Here is a 16,564-nt window from a genome sequence, read left to right as displayed (position 1 = left end):
GCACCTGCAAACTAACTTTTTGCAACTTTTTAGGTAACTAACAAGGACCCACAGGTCCCTCTGCACCGCAGCATGTTGTAATTTCTCTCCATTCAAATAATATTCCCTTTTACTGTTTTTTTTCCCAAGGTGGATGACCTCACACTTTCCGACATTGTATTCCATCTGCCAAACCTTAGCCCATTCGCTTAACCTATCTAAATCTCTTTGCAGCCTCTCTGTGTCCTCTACACAACCCGCTTTCCCACTAATCTTTGTGTCATCTGCAAATTTTGTTACACTACACTCTGTCCCCTCTTCCAGGTCATCTATGTATATTGTAAACAGTTGTGGTCCCAGCACCGATCCCTGTGGCACACCACTAACCACCGATTTCCAACCCGAAAAGGACCCATTTATCCCGACTCTCTGCTTTCTGTTCACCAGCCAATTCTCTATCCATGCTAATACATTTCCACTGACTCCGCGTACCTTTATCTTCTGCAAGACCTCTCTCCCACAGCTCGACATCCCTGTGTTTTATTACATTTTGGCAGATCAGTATGGGATGTATTGACTGCTAGCTGCAGGCTATAACTGGGTTGTTGCTGTTATCATCATCGCCTCCCAGCAACAACCAGTAAACACAGGGTAAGCAGCTCGGTTGCTTGGTGCCTTCAGAAAGAAAGAATTTGCATTTCTATAGCGCCTTTCACGGCCCTGAGGATGGACCCACAGCCCTATATGAAGAAGTGCAGGGCAGTTCCAGGTGCCCTGGGGTCAATATTCATCCCTCCACCAACATGACTGAAACAGATCACCTGGTCATTATCTCATTGCTGTTTGTGGGAGCTTGCTGTGCATACATTGGCTGCCGCGCTTCCTACATTACATCAGTGAGCACACTTCGAAAAGTTCCTCATTGGCTGAAAAGCACTTTGGGACATCCTGAGGTGGTGAAAGGCGCTATTGAAATGCAAGTCTTTCTTTCCTCCTTTATTTGTTAAATGATTGCTCGGATTTTGCCTCGACTGCCCCGTTGGTAAGTCCATTCCATGTTAGGGTTGCTCTGTGAAGAATAACTTCCTGATGCAAGTTCTAATGGCACCATGTCCTCTTACTCTGGCAAGTTATTTCACAGTAATATGATTATACCATGAACAGGCTGAAGGGGCTGAATAACCTGTTCCTATGTTCTTATATCAAAGCAAGCGCTCTACTCGGAACTCCAACATGGCAAGCGAGCCCCAGGTGGGCAGAGGAAACGTTTCAAGGACACCCTCAAAGCCTCCTTGAAAAAATGCAACATCCCCACCGACACCTGGGAGTCCCTGGCCAAAGATCGTCCTAAGTGGAAGAAAAACATCTGGGAGGGTGCCGAACACTTCAAGTCTCTTCACCGGGAGCACGCGGAAGCCAAGCGCAAACAACGGAAGGAGTGCACGGCAGCGCAGGCTCCCTAACCACCCGTTTCTTCAACCACCGTCTGCCCCACCTGTGACAGAGACTGTAGGTCCCGCATCGGACTCTTCAGTCACCCGAGAACTCAGGTTAGTGTGGAAGCAAGTCATCTTTGACTCCGGGGGACTGCCTAAGAAGAAGATTGTTGAGGTACAGATCAGCTATGATCTAATTGAATGGTGGAATAGGATCGAAAGGCTGAATAGGATCGAAAGCCTACATAGTTTGCTTTGTTTAGATTTAAAACCCTAGTTTCGGATTCCCCTGCATCCACCCCCCAACCTGGCTCGGCACTCCCCTGCCCCCTTCCCCCACCCCCCCCCCCCCACACCTCCCGCCCTGATTTAGCTCTCTGCTGGTTTCCCCACAGCTTGGGTTTAATTAGCAGCCTTTATTTTAATCTATTCTTTGGATGCGCCATTGGCAAGGCAGCGTTTATCGTCCAATCCGAGTTACCCTTAGGGCATTAAAATCAACCACTTTGTGTACGACTGGAGTTGCACATGGGCAACGTTTCCCTCTGAGCCTCGCGGTGGCCCAGCGGTCTGGAGATCCCGTGCAGGCCGCTCACCGGCTTTTACATGGGAGGAATCACGCATGCGCGAAAATTCGACTGGGCTGTGCAGCCACTTAAAGGGGCCACGCACGGAAAAACAAATGAGAGGGAAGATTGTATATAGACCCAGACCGGGTAAGGATGGCAGGTAAACTTCCCTGAAGTGAACCACTTGGGCTTTTACAATAAAAGACGAGATTTCATGGTCATCTTTTGGTGCGGGCTCACAAAGGATCTGCTTTTATGGCCTCATGACCTCTGGGTACCATAACCAGCAGGCTACCATTCCCCTTTGGAAGTCTCGTTATACTGGGTGATGCAGTATAACTAGACTTCCAAAGCACATTATGTCAATTGCCTCTTGGCCATGTAGCTATTTAATGCACCGGCCTATCCACAGCCCACTTGGGATGTCACAATGATTCTCCAATAGTCCTCATTTAATAATAAAAACGATTGAAAGTAATTATCAGCTACAACGTGCATTTCTATCAGGCCATTCCTGCCTTGGGATTCCTTCCCACTCTCAGGAGGAGCCCTGGACCCCCTCCCCTCCTCCCCCCCACCCCTACGCACACCCCACAACGTTCCTTCGTTCCACGACCGTTCATTCCCACCTTGCAAACTCCCGCTCCCCCCTCCATTCCCCCGTCATGCCCACCAGGTTCGACCAGGAGTCCTTCCCCCGATGAGTTGCTGAGGCACCGGAGTTAAAATGACCCCGGGTTTCACACTGCTGCCATCATGGGCGCTGGTTCCTCCCCCATGCTCCTCCCCTCACACACCTTCCCCCCCCATTCCCCCGGCCACTCCACTTCCCCCCGCCCTTTCCCCCATGCCCCCGGCCCCTCCCCCCACACCTCTTCCCCACCCCGCCCATTCCCCTCTGACCCTCCCCCCGCCCCCGCACAGTGCACTCACACCCAGCTACAAGCATGGTGAAGATATTTGCAGGTCGAGAGCGGGAAGTGGAGAGATGGAGGGGTTGAGAGAAGGCATCAGTTACGTTTGATAATGAGGTACCCATTACGTTATAAGACTATCACATGTTTGGTGAGCTTGCACCGCCTTGGCGTAACTTTGACGTTGTGCAGTAGTGTAACATGGGCAACTCCTTTCCCACATTACAACAGTGACTACACTCCAAAAGTACTTCACTGGCTGTAAAGCACTTTGAGATGTCCGGTGGTCGTGAAAGGCGCGATAGAAATGCAAGTCTTTCTTTTACATCTCCCCTGATTGTCACTTGCATTGAGTTCAGGACAGATGTAAGATGGGCTGCCCATTCGCTGTCACTCTTTTAAATCACCACACAGTCAGAATCTACCCCCCAGCCTTGTCTTTTTGGGAACACTGGGTTAATCTGTGCTTAATCAGAACTAATGTGGGAATCGGTGCTAATCTGTACCTGGGTTTCCAGTTATAGTGAATTAAGAAAGAAAGGACACAGTCACTACAAAGTTGCAAACTCTGTTAACTCTCCCTTAAAGCAATGTAAAAGTCTCTCTCCTGGGTCATTATATTCGCCTCCTGGCTTCCTGTAACTTTAAGAATAGGAAGCAATAAGCAAGATGGAATGAGAGAAACAATGCTTCATCTCACAGTTCCAGGCCCTGAATGCCCCTCATGTGGTCAATTGAAAAGTCATTCTCATGCAAACAGTTTGAGAGAAACAAAAGGCTTCATCTACTTTGTCATTCTTGGGATTAAGTTATTTTGGCTGCATTGTGTGTGAATATTTACCACGGAATTCAGCTCTGCTCCAAAGTGGATTGATCACAGTTTGCCCTCTGTGTATATCAGGCCAATGTCACTGACAGCAATTCTGCTTTAAAACCAAAAACTGGATTGGAAAGATAGACGGGAATGGGAATTAATATCAACCACACCAGCACTTGGTCGATAAGGGGATGTTAGAACTTCCGTTTTCACCTCAGTGTTAGCAAGGATTCGCGCCAGTGATCTGCCTGGGGTTCACATTACATCATCATAGGCAATTCCTCGGAATCGAGGAAGACTTGCTTCCACTCTAAAAGTGAGTTCTCAGGTGACTGAACAGTCCAATACGGTAATTACAGTCCCTGTCACAGGTGGGGCAGACAGTGGTTGAAGGAAGCGTGGGTGGGGAGTCTGGTTTGCTGCACGCTCCTTCCGCTGCCTGCGCTTGGTTTCTGCATGCTCTCGGCGACGAGACTCGAGGTGCTCAGCACCCTCCCAGATGCTCTTCCTCCACTTAGGGCGGTCTTTGGCCATGGACTCCCAGATGTCGGTGGGGATGTTGCACTTTATCAGGGAAGCTTTGAGAGTGTCCGTGAAATGTTTCCTCTGCCCACCTGGGGCTCACTTGCCGTGTAGGAGTTCCGAGTAGAGCACTTGCTTTGGGAGTCTTGTGTCAGGCATGCGAACAATGTGGCCTGCCCAACGGAGCTGATCAAGTGTGGTCAGTGCTTCAATGCTGGGGATGTTGGCCTGGATGAGGACACTGATGTAGGTGCGTCTGTCCTCCCAGAGGATTTGCAGGATCTTGCGGAGACATCGTTGGTGGTATTTCTCCAGCGATTTGATGTGTCTCCTGTATATGTTCCACGTCCCTGAGCCATACAGGAGGGCAGGTATCACTACAGTCCTGTAGACCATAAGCTTGGTGCCAGATTTGAAGGCCTGACCTTCGAACACTCTCTTCCTCAGGCGACCAAAGGCTGCGGTGGCGCACTGGAGGCAGTGTTGAACCTCGTCGTTGATGTCTGCCCTTGCTGATAATAGGCTCCCGAGGTATGGAAAGTGGTCGAGCTACAGTACGCGGACAACGCTTGTGTCTGCGCACGCACAGAGGCTGAACTCCAAGCCATCGTCAGCATCTTCACCGAGGCGTACGAAATCATGGGCCTTACTCTAAACATCCGTAAGACAAAGGTCCTCCACCAGCCTGACCCCGCCACACAACACTGCCCCCCAGTCCTCAAGAACCACGGTGCGGCCCTGGACAACGTGGACCATGGACACTAGAACATTGATAGTGAATCTTTTCCCACCTCACCCCTCCAACATCAAACCTGACCTGTGGATCTCAGAGCAGAGATGCCAGAAAGGCTAAAGACAAGACACCGATTTCAGAAGCAGGACATGAGATCCGGTCTGAAAGAGCCAGTGTAATAAAGCTCGAGGGTCTGATATTGACTGCAAATGCCTTCAGTTTCTGAATGCAGGTCTTCAACAAAATTTGAAACAGTTAGTGGTCCCATCACTGAGCTCTGGGGCTCCCCACTCAGTGCAAACCTCTGCCCCCTCCCCCCGCGCACTGCCCCCCTCCCCCTCATCCCGCCCCGCCCCCTCCCCCTGCCCGCTCCACCCGCGCACCTCCCCCTCCCCCTCCCCCCGCCCCCTCACCCCGCCCTCCTCCCCACCACCCGCTCCCCACTCCCCTGCCCCCTCCCCCCGCCCCCCCTCCTCCTCCCCCCTGGCGTCCGCCCTCTCCCCCCGCGCCCTTCCCCCCGCCTCCTCCCCCTGCCCCTGCACCCATTTCCCCCTCCTTCCCCCCTCTCCACCCCACCCCCTCCCCCTGCACCCCTCCCTCTCCCCTTCCCCCGCCCCCTCCCCCCTTCCCTTACCCTGACATGACTTCACTTTATGCTGAATGACCCTCCTGATTTCACGACGATGGATCACTGGATCAGGGGTCGCATTCACAGCTCCGAGTCAGAGGGTGAAGAGTTCAAGCCCACTACAATCCCCCCCCAACCTCTTACCTCGGTGCGTAGGACCATTTCTTCCAGTCCCCGGCAGTTCCCTGCCACGTCCCGAAATCCCGTTTTCCCTCCCACCCTCACAGCACACCGCCACCCACACCGGACAGCTAGTGCTTCCCGCTGGGTCGGGCGGGAGACTGCCCGTGATCGTGCAGAGTTAAAATCCCCCCTCCCCTCGGACTCTTGCCATGCTGACTTGTTCTCATTAAAATCAAGCCCCACCCCCACGAGTACCCATGCAGTCACTGAATCTTCGAGCGACTTTGCCCGGATTGTGATTCCCTCAGTATCAGCATCAGAGGATGATGTTCTCCATCTCCGCCCCTGCCTCACCTCACCTGCTTCTGAAACCCTCATCTCACCTTTATTAACTATCCCAATGCTCTCTCGGCCAGGCCTCCCATCTTTGGCCTTCCGTCAACTTCAGCTCATCCAAATCTCAGCTGTCCCCTCCATGTCCTAACTCGTACTGCGTCCCGCTCACCCATCAACCCCTGTGCTCACCTCCCCGTGTCCTAACTCGCACCGAGTTCCGCTCACCCATCACCCCCTGTGCTCACCTCCCCATGTCCTAACTCGCACCGAGTCCCGCTCACCCATCACCCCCTGTGCTCACCTCCCCGTGTCCTAACTCGCACCGAGTCCCGCTCACCCATCACCCCCTGTGCTCACCTCTCCGTGTCCTAACGCACACCGTGTCCCGCTCACCCATCACCCGCTGTGTTCGCTGACCCGTGTGCTAACTCGCACCAAGTCCCGCTCACCCATCACCCCCTGTGCTCACCTCTCCGTGTCCTAACTCGCACCAAGTCCCGCTCACCCACCACCCCCTGTGCTCACTGCCCCCATGTCCTAACTCGCACCAAGTCCCGCTCACCCATCACCCCCTCTGCTCGCTGACCCGTGTCCTAACTCGCACCAAGTCCCGCTCACCCATCACCCCCTGTGCTCACTGCCCCCATGTCCGAACTCGCACCAAGTCCCGCTCATCCATCACCCCCTGTGCTCACTGCTCCATGTCCGAACTCGCACCGAGTCCCACTCACCCATCACCCCCTGTGCTCACTGCCCGTGTCCTAACTTGCACCAAGTCCCATTCACCCATCACCCCCTGTGCTCGCTGACCCGTGTCCTAACTTGCACCAAGTCCCGCTCACTCATCACCCCCTGTGCTCGCTGACCGACATTGGTTCCCGGTCCAGCACCACCTCGATTTCAAAATTCTCCACCCTGTGTTTAAATCCCTCCATGGCCCTCGCCCCTCCCTATCTCTGTAATCTCCTCTAGCCCCTACACCCCTCCCTATCTCTGTAATCTCCTCCAGCCCCACAACCCTCTGAGATGTCTGTGCTCCTCTAATTATGCCCTCTTGCGCATCCCTGATTATAATCGCTCTTCCATCGGTGGCCGTGCCTTCTGTTGCCTGGGCCTCAAGTTCTGGAACTCCCTGCCTAAACCTCTCCACCTCTCTTTCCTTTAAGCCGCTCCTTAAAACCTACCTCTTTGACCAAGCTTTTGGTGCTACATAAATCTAATTTTTGTTGCTGATTCAAATTCTAGTGACACATTTCACAACATCTGAGCATTTACATCTTATAACTCTATGGAAGTTGATCATATATTATTAAATTCCCTCCTACAGGATTTCTCTCAGTTATGTATTGCTCTATTTGCTATGTTGAATCTGGGTTTAAATATGTTTATTAAACAATTCACATTTTATTGTTGCAAGAAAACGTTGGAGTAAACGTTGTAATGGGCATGCAGTGATATTCCATTTGTTATTCACTGTGTTACATCATCATTGTCATCATCATCATCACTGTGTGATTGAGAAACAAGGGGGTGCAATATTCACCCCCACCGAGGGTGGGAGAGGGTGGCGGGGCAGCTAAAGCTTAAAAATCACGAGACGCGACTCCAACCCACTCCTGCTGCCATTTTATGGCGGGGGGTTTGCGTGGTGTGTCTGTGTCCTGTCTTGGGACACCTCATTATAATATTTAAATCACACTCTCACAGTGGCTGGGAGTCGGATTTAACGTTAACAATGGCCGCCCGGGTTTCTCAGGGCACCGGAAACCCGGCAGGGAAATGGAGACAGGAGCAGCCGGCTCCAGCAGGTAAGGGCGATCCTAGCACTGCTTGTGGGCGAGGGGATACAGGAGTGCCCCGGGAATGGCCCCCACCCCCCATCCTCCGCCCACTGCCCCCTCCCTTGATCACCGACCCTCCAATCTCTGCTGATCCCACTGCTTTCTGCCTCATGATCTTTTTCTCCCTCCTGATAGTGGGTCCGATCCCCCACACTAACCACCCCCACCCTTCCCCCCAATCTTCGTCGGCTAACATGTACCACCCCATCATTCCCTGGCCCATGGCTTTCCCACCCGGCAGCTGGTCAACCTATCAGCACCCCCTCGCCGCACAACAGCAATCGCACTTCCTGCTCCCATCCCTTCCACCCCCCGACCACTCCTCTCCCCACGCTCCCCTCTCACCCCCACCCCCTCATCCCCGAGCTCTCCCCCACTCACCTCCCCCGCTCCCCCACCCCCTCCGCCCGCTCCCCCCACCACTCCCCTCTCCCCCACTCCCCTCTCCCACACCCCCACGCCCTCCCCTGCTCACCTCCCCCACCCCCTCTGCCCACTTCCCCCACTGCTCCCCTTGCCCCCACCCCCACTGCTCAGTTTGCCCCACTCCCCTCGCCCACGTTCCCCCACCCTCTCTGCCCGCTCCTCCCACTGCTCCCCACTCCCCCCACCACTCCCTTGCCCTCACCATCCCCCCACGCTCAGCCTGCCCCGCTCCCCCCCCGCCACTGCTCCGCTCACCCACACTCTTCTTCAGACATCTTACCAGGTTAAAGTCCCACTAGACTCAAGGCGCTCTATAAACGCGGATTGTTATCACGGATGCACAAGGCCTTTGAGCTGAGAAGTGCGAGCCTATCGGAGGCAGCAGCTTGCCAATTCCCCATGGCCAATAATCGTTACACCTTACACCATATGGCGAGGCATTCCATAATGTAACAAATTTGTCCACTGCAAGTCTCCTGCATGTGATCAGCACCTAATAAATCCACAGTGTCAGTCCTGCCACCGGGTCAGTCTTACACATCCCTCATTCTAGCAGATGTTCCTTCAGTGCTGGTGCATCAAATTGCACAGATGCGCTTCGCAATCAGATGCTCCTTGAAAGAAGATTAATGGCAATTAGCTGATTTTCACACTTGAGCGTAACATAAACATTTGGGAAGTAAGACGGAGATGACCCTCAACCTTGTGGCTCGACACAAATATCTCAGGCCGAAGCTGAAAGCAATGTAAGGCTTGTGATAGACTTGTCACTCAACGTGTCCAATCAATGCAGAGCAACAATCCCCAAAGCAAGTAGAATGCTGAACAATATCCACTGCCACAGTGGTGAGCGAGTGAGCACGATGTGCTTAACGCTCAGAGGCTGGAGAATCTCAATTCCAATTGTAGTAAGCAAAAAACACCTGTGTTTTACTTTTAAATAGACGTGCATTTCCATAGCGCCTGTCACAACCTCGGGATGTCCCAAAGCGTTTTACAGGCAATGAAGTACTTTTGGAGTGTAGTCACTGTTGTAATGTGGGAAACGCGGCAGCCAATTTGCACACAGCAAGCTCCCACAAGCAGCAATGTGATAATGACCAGATAATCTGTGTTAGTGATGTTGGTTGAGGGATAAATATTGGCCCAAGGATAACTCCCCTGCTCTTCTTCGAAATAGTGCCATGGGATCTTTTACATTCACCTGAGAGAGCACATGGGGCCTTCGTTTAACATCTTATATAAAAGATGGCACCTCCGACAGTGCCGCACTCCCTCAGTACTGCACTGGGAGCATCAGCCTAGACTTTCTGCTCAAGACCCTGGAGTGGGACTTGAATCCACAACCTTTTGACTGGGGTTGGGAGAAAGCGAGAGAGAGAGCGAGAGAATGCTGCCCACTGTATGGGACCCCGAGAGACTAAGAACATCAGAAATAGGAGCAGGAATAAAGATAATCTGTTTTTAGATTTTGGTTGAGGGGTACATATTGGCCAGTAAAACAGGGAAGAACTCCCCTGCTCTTCTTTGAATAGTGGCCATGGGATCTTTAACATCCACCTGAGAGGTCAGATGGGGCTTCGGTTTAATGTTTCATCCGAAAGACAGCAGCTCCGACAGTGCAGCGCTCCCTCAGTACTGCCCCTCCGACAGTGCAGCGCTCCCTCAATACTGCCCCTCCGATAGTGCGGCACTCCCTCAGCACTGCCCCTTCGACTGTGCAGCGCTCCCTCAGTACCGCCCCTCCGACAGTGCGGCGCTCCCTCAGTACCGCCCCTCTGACAGTGCACCGCTTCCTCAGTACCGCCCCTCCGACAGTGCGGCACTCCCTCAGTACTGCCCCTCCGACAGTGCGGCACTCCCTCAGTACAGGCACTGGGTGGGTCAGCCTGGATTTTGTGCTCGAGTCCCTGCAGTGGGACTTGAACCCAGGACCGTCTGACTCAGAGGCGAGAGTGCGGCCCACTGAGCCACGGCTGCCACCTGTAACATGCCGAAGGTTTTCACTAGGGATGTGGAAGGATCTGCAGACCAGGACTGTCTGAATCCCACATACGCTGCTTGTGTGGAGGGAAGATCCTATTTGACAACATTAATTCATAAGAAAATGAAAGGTTTGGTGGTAAATGAGGTCTGTCTGAAACGTTGAGCGGTCTTTTCTCTTTCCAGATGCTGACTCACCTGCTTTCCATTTCCAGCTTGTTTTATTTCCGATTTTCAGCACAGAAGGAGCTCATTTGGCCCATCGTGCCTGTGCCGGCTCTTTGAACGAGCGATCCAATTAGTCTCACCCCCCCTGCTCAGCTCTGAAAATCATTCGCTTCGAGTATTTATCCAAATTCCCCCGTTTGAAAGTTACCATTGAATCTGCCCCCACCCTTTCAGACAGCGCGATCCAGATCACAACAACTCGCTGCGTGAAATTTCTTCTCCTCCTCTCCCACTGTGGTTCTTTTGCCAATTGTCTTAAATCTGTTCCCTCTGGTTACCGACCCTCCTGCCCCTAGAAACAGTTTATTTACTCTATCAAAATACATCATGATGTTGAACACCTCTATCAAATCTCCTCTCGACCTTCTCTGCTCGAAGGAGAACAAGCCCAGCGTCTCCAGTCTCTCCACGTCACTGAAGTCCCTCATCCCTGGACCATTCGCAGTTTGTATTGTTTGTATTGTACTGTGCAGCCGAATCCTGCCAGCGACTCTCGCTGCTCAGGGACCCGCTGTGGTCATCAATTCACAGCGCTCAGAACTCACGCTCCGAATCTGACGGGACCCGCTCACCATCGGGAAATGGTTAACGCTCCTTCCGGGACCCTCGTCAATGCAACTCATCATCATCATCATAGGCAGTCCCTCGGAATTGAGGAGGACTTGCTTGCGCTCCCAAAGTGAGTTCTTTGATGGCTGAACAGTCCGATACGAGAGCCACAGACCCTGTTACAGGTGGGACAGACATTCGTCGAGGGAAGCGGTCGGTGGGGCTGGTTTGCCGCGCGCTCCTTCCGCTGCCAGCACTTGACCTCTTCACGCTCTTTGCGTTGAGACTCGAAGAGCTCAACGCCCTCCCGGATGCACTTTCTCCACCTCGGTCGGTCTGTGGCCAGGGTCTCCCAGGTGTCAGTGGTGATGTCGCACTTTACCAGGGAGGCTTTGAGGGTGTCCTTGTAACGCTTCCACTGCCCACCTTTGGCTCATTTACTATAAAGGAGCTCCGCATAAAGCATTTGCTTAGGGAGTCTCGTATCTGGCATGCGAACAATGTGGCCTGCCCAGCAAAGCTGATCGAGTGTGGTCAGTGCTTCAATACTGGGGATGTTAGCCTGGACGAGGACACTGATGTTGGTGCGCCTGTCCTCCCAGGGGATTTGCAGGACCTTGCGGAGACATCGTTGGTGATATATCTCCAGCGACTTGAGGTGCCTTCTATACATCGTCCATGCCCCAGCTCCATACAGGAGGGCGGGTATTACTACAGCCTTGTAGACCATGAGCTTGGTGGTAGATTTGAGGGACTGGTCTTCAAACACTCTTTTACTCAGACTATCTTTAAAAAAGGGGACAAGTCCGACTGCAGCAACTATAGAGGAATCTCCCTGTTATCAGCCACTGTGAAAGTTATCGCGATAGTTCTCTTAATCGTCTTCACCCTGTGGCCAAGGAGCTCCTCCCGGAATCAGAGTGCGGATTCTTTCCCCGATGGGGAACAATGGACATGATCTTTGCAGCGCGACAGCTGCAGAAAAAATGCAGGGAGCAGCACCAGTCCTTATACATGGCCTTTTTCGATCTTACAAAGGCCTTTGACACTGTCAACCATGAGGTCTATGGAGCATCCTCCTCCGTTTCGGATGCCCCCAAAAGTTTGTCAACATCCTTCGCCTGCTTCACGACGACATGCAGGCCGTGATCCTTACCAACGGATCCATTACAGACCCAATTCACATCCGGACCGGGGTCAAACAGGGCTGCGTCATCGCTCCAACCCTCTTCTCAATCTTCCTCGCTGCCATGCTCCACCTCACAGTCGACAAGCTCCCTGCTGGAGTGGAAAAAAACTACAGAACCAGTGGGAAGCTGTTTAACCTACGCCACCTCCAGGCCAGGTCCAAGATCACCTCAACCTCTGTCGTTGAGCTGCAGTACACGGACGACGCCTGCGTCTGCGCACATTCTGAGGCTGAGCTCCAGGATATAGTCAATGTATTCACTAAGGCATATGAAAGCATGGGCCTTACGCGAAACATCCGTAAGACAAAGGTCCTCCACCAGCCTGCCCTCGCCGCACAGCACTGCCCTCCAATCATCAAAATTCACGGCGCGGCCCTCGACAACGTGGACCATTTCCCATATCTCGGGAGCCTCTTGTCAACAAAGGCAGATATTGATGCGGAGATTCAACATTGCCTCCTGTGCGCCAGTGCAGTGCAACTCAACACCCCAACCCAAAGCATAGCAAGCTCGCCACCTGAAGCCAGCAAGGGTTTGGGCGGGCCCGTCAGTGAAAGCTCACGCACCAATCCCACCTAATTATTTACTTTCAGTTTACTTTTTAATTGTTGGGAAAGTGCCGCTGTACATTTTACTAATAGCTGGGCAGAGGTGCAACTTCCTGCTGGCCCTCGCTCTTTAGCTTTCCATTTAGACATTAATTAGAAGATTGACCAAACTCATCCCGTGCTCCTTTGAGAGGGGCCGATGGTGAGAAAGACCTTTAGTTAATGGCAGTTGAGACAATTTAATGGCTTGTTAGCCTCACATTCCTTTAGTGGAGGACTAGATGCAACAAATTTTAGCAACTGAAAAGCCTTTCCTTGCATCTTTTGTTGTTTGGACTCAGAAGTCCCATTGTGCATTCTACATGCCCTGAAGGCAGGTGCAAACAGGCAGCACATCAATAGGCTGCCTTCCCGGCTTCTTTTATCATGTGTACTTAATACTGAATATTCAAATATTCAATGAATATTTCAGGCCGCTCCACGGAACACTGCATTTGTAATACAGTCAGTGCATATTTAGAATGAAAGACCGTGAAACAGTTTTATTAATAGCACAAAGCCTTGCCTGTGTTATCAATCATAAAATAATCATGGCCGAACATCCCCTTTGTTGTACAGAAGCTTTCTTCCTCAGCTTAATTTTAGGGAGCTGATTCTAGCTAGAAGCTACACTGAATGGCGTGGAAAATCTTTTTATCACTTTCGTACGAGGTTGCTGAATGCAGGGGTGGACCCACGAGGCCAGAAACCTGCCAGTAACCAGCAACAGCAGAGTTATGACAGGTGATAGTCGCAAGCTGGAATCCTGGGCCTGTTCGAAGTTTCAAAACACCGCCCAATCTTAGCAGTGCAAATGTTTAAATATATAAACTGATCACATTCTTCTCGATGCTAATCCAGCATTAAATTAAGACCTGGCTTACTGAGCAGAGCCCATTTGGGTCCTATTTGCATAGCCAGCAATTCCTAATCACCCAGTTCACTGCGATTTTATGGCAGATCTGGGAGGGTTGGTGGGGGAGGTTAGTGTGGGGGGAGAGTGGGGGGGGCAGTGGCTGGTGTGGGGGGGAGGGTGGTTGGTGTTGGGGGGAGGGGCAGGAAGTGTGGTATGTGTGGGGGAGGGGAGTTTCCGCTAGTTTTGTGCCCAGATTCCATCTTAATCGGTCGAACCAGTGCAGAAGATCGGGGGAAATGTAAACGCGTGAGTTATGCCCCAATCCACTAACGTTGGTGTTTTCCACGATCTTTTCTGCTGGTTTAAGATTCAATTCATAGAATGAAACAAATTTACAGCATGGAAGGAGGCCATTTTGGCCCATCGTGTCTGTGCCGGCCGACAAAGAGCTACCCAGCCTAATCCCACTTTCCAGTCCTTGGTCCGTAGCCCTGTAGGTTACAGCACTTCAAGTGCACATCCAAGTACTTTTTAAATGTGGTGAGGGTTTCTGCCTCGACCACCCTTTCAGCAGTGAATTCCAGACCCCCACCACCCTCTGGGTGAAGAAGTTTCCCCTCAAATCCTCTTTAAACCTTCTACCAATAACTTTAAATCTATGCCCACTGTTGACCCCTCTGCTCAGGGAAACAGATCCTTCCTATCCACTCTATCCAGGCTCCTCATAATTTTATACACCTCAATAAGGTCTCCCCTCAGCCTCCTCTGTTCCAAAGAAAACAACCCCAGCCTATCCAATCGTTCCTCATCGCTAAAATTCTCCAGTCCAGGCAACATCCTCATAAATCTCCTCTGCACCCTCTCCAGTGCAATCACATCTTTCCTGTAATGCAGTGACCAGAACTGCACGCAGTACTCCAGCTGTGGCCTAACTAGTGTTTTATATATTTCAAGCATAACCCCCTTGCTTTTGTATTCTATGCCTCGGCTAATAAAGGCAAGTATTCCATATGCCTTCTTAACCAAATTATCTACCTGGCCTTCTGCCTTCAGGGATCTGTGGACCTGCACTCCAAGGTCCCTTTGTTCCTATACACTTCTCAGTGTCCTACTATTTAATGTGTATTCCCTTGCCTTGCTAGCCTTCCCCAGATGCATTACCTCACACTTCTCCCAATTGAATTCCATTTGCCACTTTTCTGCCCACCTGACCAGTCCATTGATATCTTCCTAGCAGTCTACTGCTTTCTTCTTCATTATCAACCACACAGCCAATTTTAGTATCATCTGCAAACTTTGTAACCATGCCCCCGACATTGAAGTCTAGATCATTGATGTATACAAAAAAAGCAAAGGGCCCAGCACTGAGCCTTCGGAACCCCACTGGAAACAGCCTTCCATTCACAAAAACACCCGTCGACCATTACCCTTTGCTTCCTGCCACTGAGATAAATTTTGATCACACTTGCCACTTTGCCCTGGGTCCCATAGGCTTTTACTTTTGTGAGCAGTCTGCCATGTGGGACCTTGTCAAAGGAATTGCTAAAATCCATATACACTACATCAAAGCCTCATCAAAAAATTCAATCAAGTTAGTCAGACACAACCTTCCCTGAACAAATCCGTGCTGACTGTCCTTGATTAATCCGTGTCTTTCTAAATGAAGATATATACTGTCGCTCAGAATGTTAGCAGTCCTCCAATCCTGTACCTGGATCAGGCCCTGCCCACCAAAGGGGCGGTGCCCCCGGGCCGACATCGCGAGTTTCCACCGATTGCGCTCAATCGGGAAGGCGCTTCAAATTGTGCTCATTGTCTGAGCTGAGACATGTTTTAAAAGTTCTTCTCATATCAAAAAATATTAATTTTACCGAAAAACTGACTAGTGTACACCACTGAAACTATTAAACGGTTCAATATAGTTTTTTAAAGCAATTTTCAGTGATTTTAAATTGGGTAACTCTCAGGTGGTGTACCGGACACTGATGAAAATGCCCTTTTTTGCTGCTAAACCCGTTTCCAGCTGTGTGAATCAAACTGTGCCCAGTTACTGCTCTGACACACATTGAGGAATATATTTTCATAGAAAGAGCAAAAAAAAGAAACGATGATGTTGTATTGTGCTGCCGGATTGTGCCGGTCGATGGAAGATTTTACCTTTGTGATAATGCAAAGGAATTTTAGTGCATTTTGGGCGCAGTTCCCCGATTATTCCCCGGAAAATGCATCTAATTTATATTTGTGCCAATGTGCGGATTGATGAGGGCACCATTTGTAGGAAATGAACTCAGTGCAGCTTGGCACGAGACTACAATTCCGGCTTGAATTCCTGAACAAAATACAATTAAAAATCATTTCTGTTTTAGGCTAAGACGAGTTTTACAATTCTGCCTTCACAGGGGTGATTTTGGACCCCGTTGGACCTGCTTTCTGGGTGGAAGATTGGGGTATGAAAATGTAATTTAGGGAGCCAAATACCTACGGCCAAAAAGCGTAGGAAACACATCTGTTGCCATATTGTTTTGTGCGCTGTAGGATGGTCGCTGAAGACCGCCTAAAACAGCCGCTAGGCCCCTCGCATATACTATTGTGCGCCGAACGCTCATTTAAGAACCCACTCTGGTAATTCCTGAATCAGCAGAAATTTTCTCCAATTGAACATTGGGACGACCGAAGCCATTATCTTTGGTCCCCGCCACGAACTCCGTTCCCTAGCCACTGACTCCATCTTTCTCCCTAGCATCTGTCTGAGCATGAACCAGACTGTTCGCAACCTCGGTGTCATATGTGACCCTGAAATGAGCTTCCGACAACATATCCGCAGCATAACTAAGACCACCTATTTCC

This window comes from Pristiophorus japonicus, chromosome 6, assembly GCF_044704955.1.
Source record: "Pristiophorus japonicus isolate sPriJap1 chromosome 6, sPriJap1.hap1, whole genome shotgun sequence".
Taxonomy (NCBI): domain Eukaryota; kingdom Metazoa; phylum Chordata; class Chondrichthyes; family Pristiophoridae; genus Pristiophorus; species Pristiophorus japonicus.
This window is presented reverse-complemented; position numbering follows the sequence as displayed.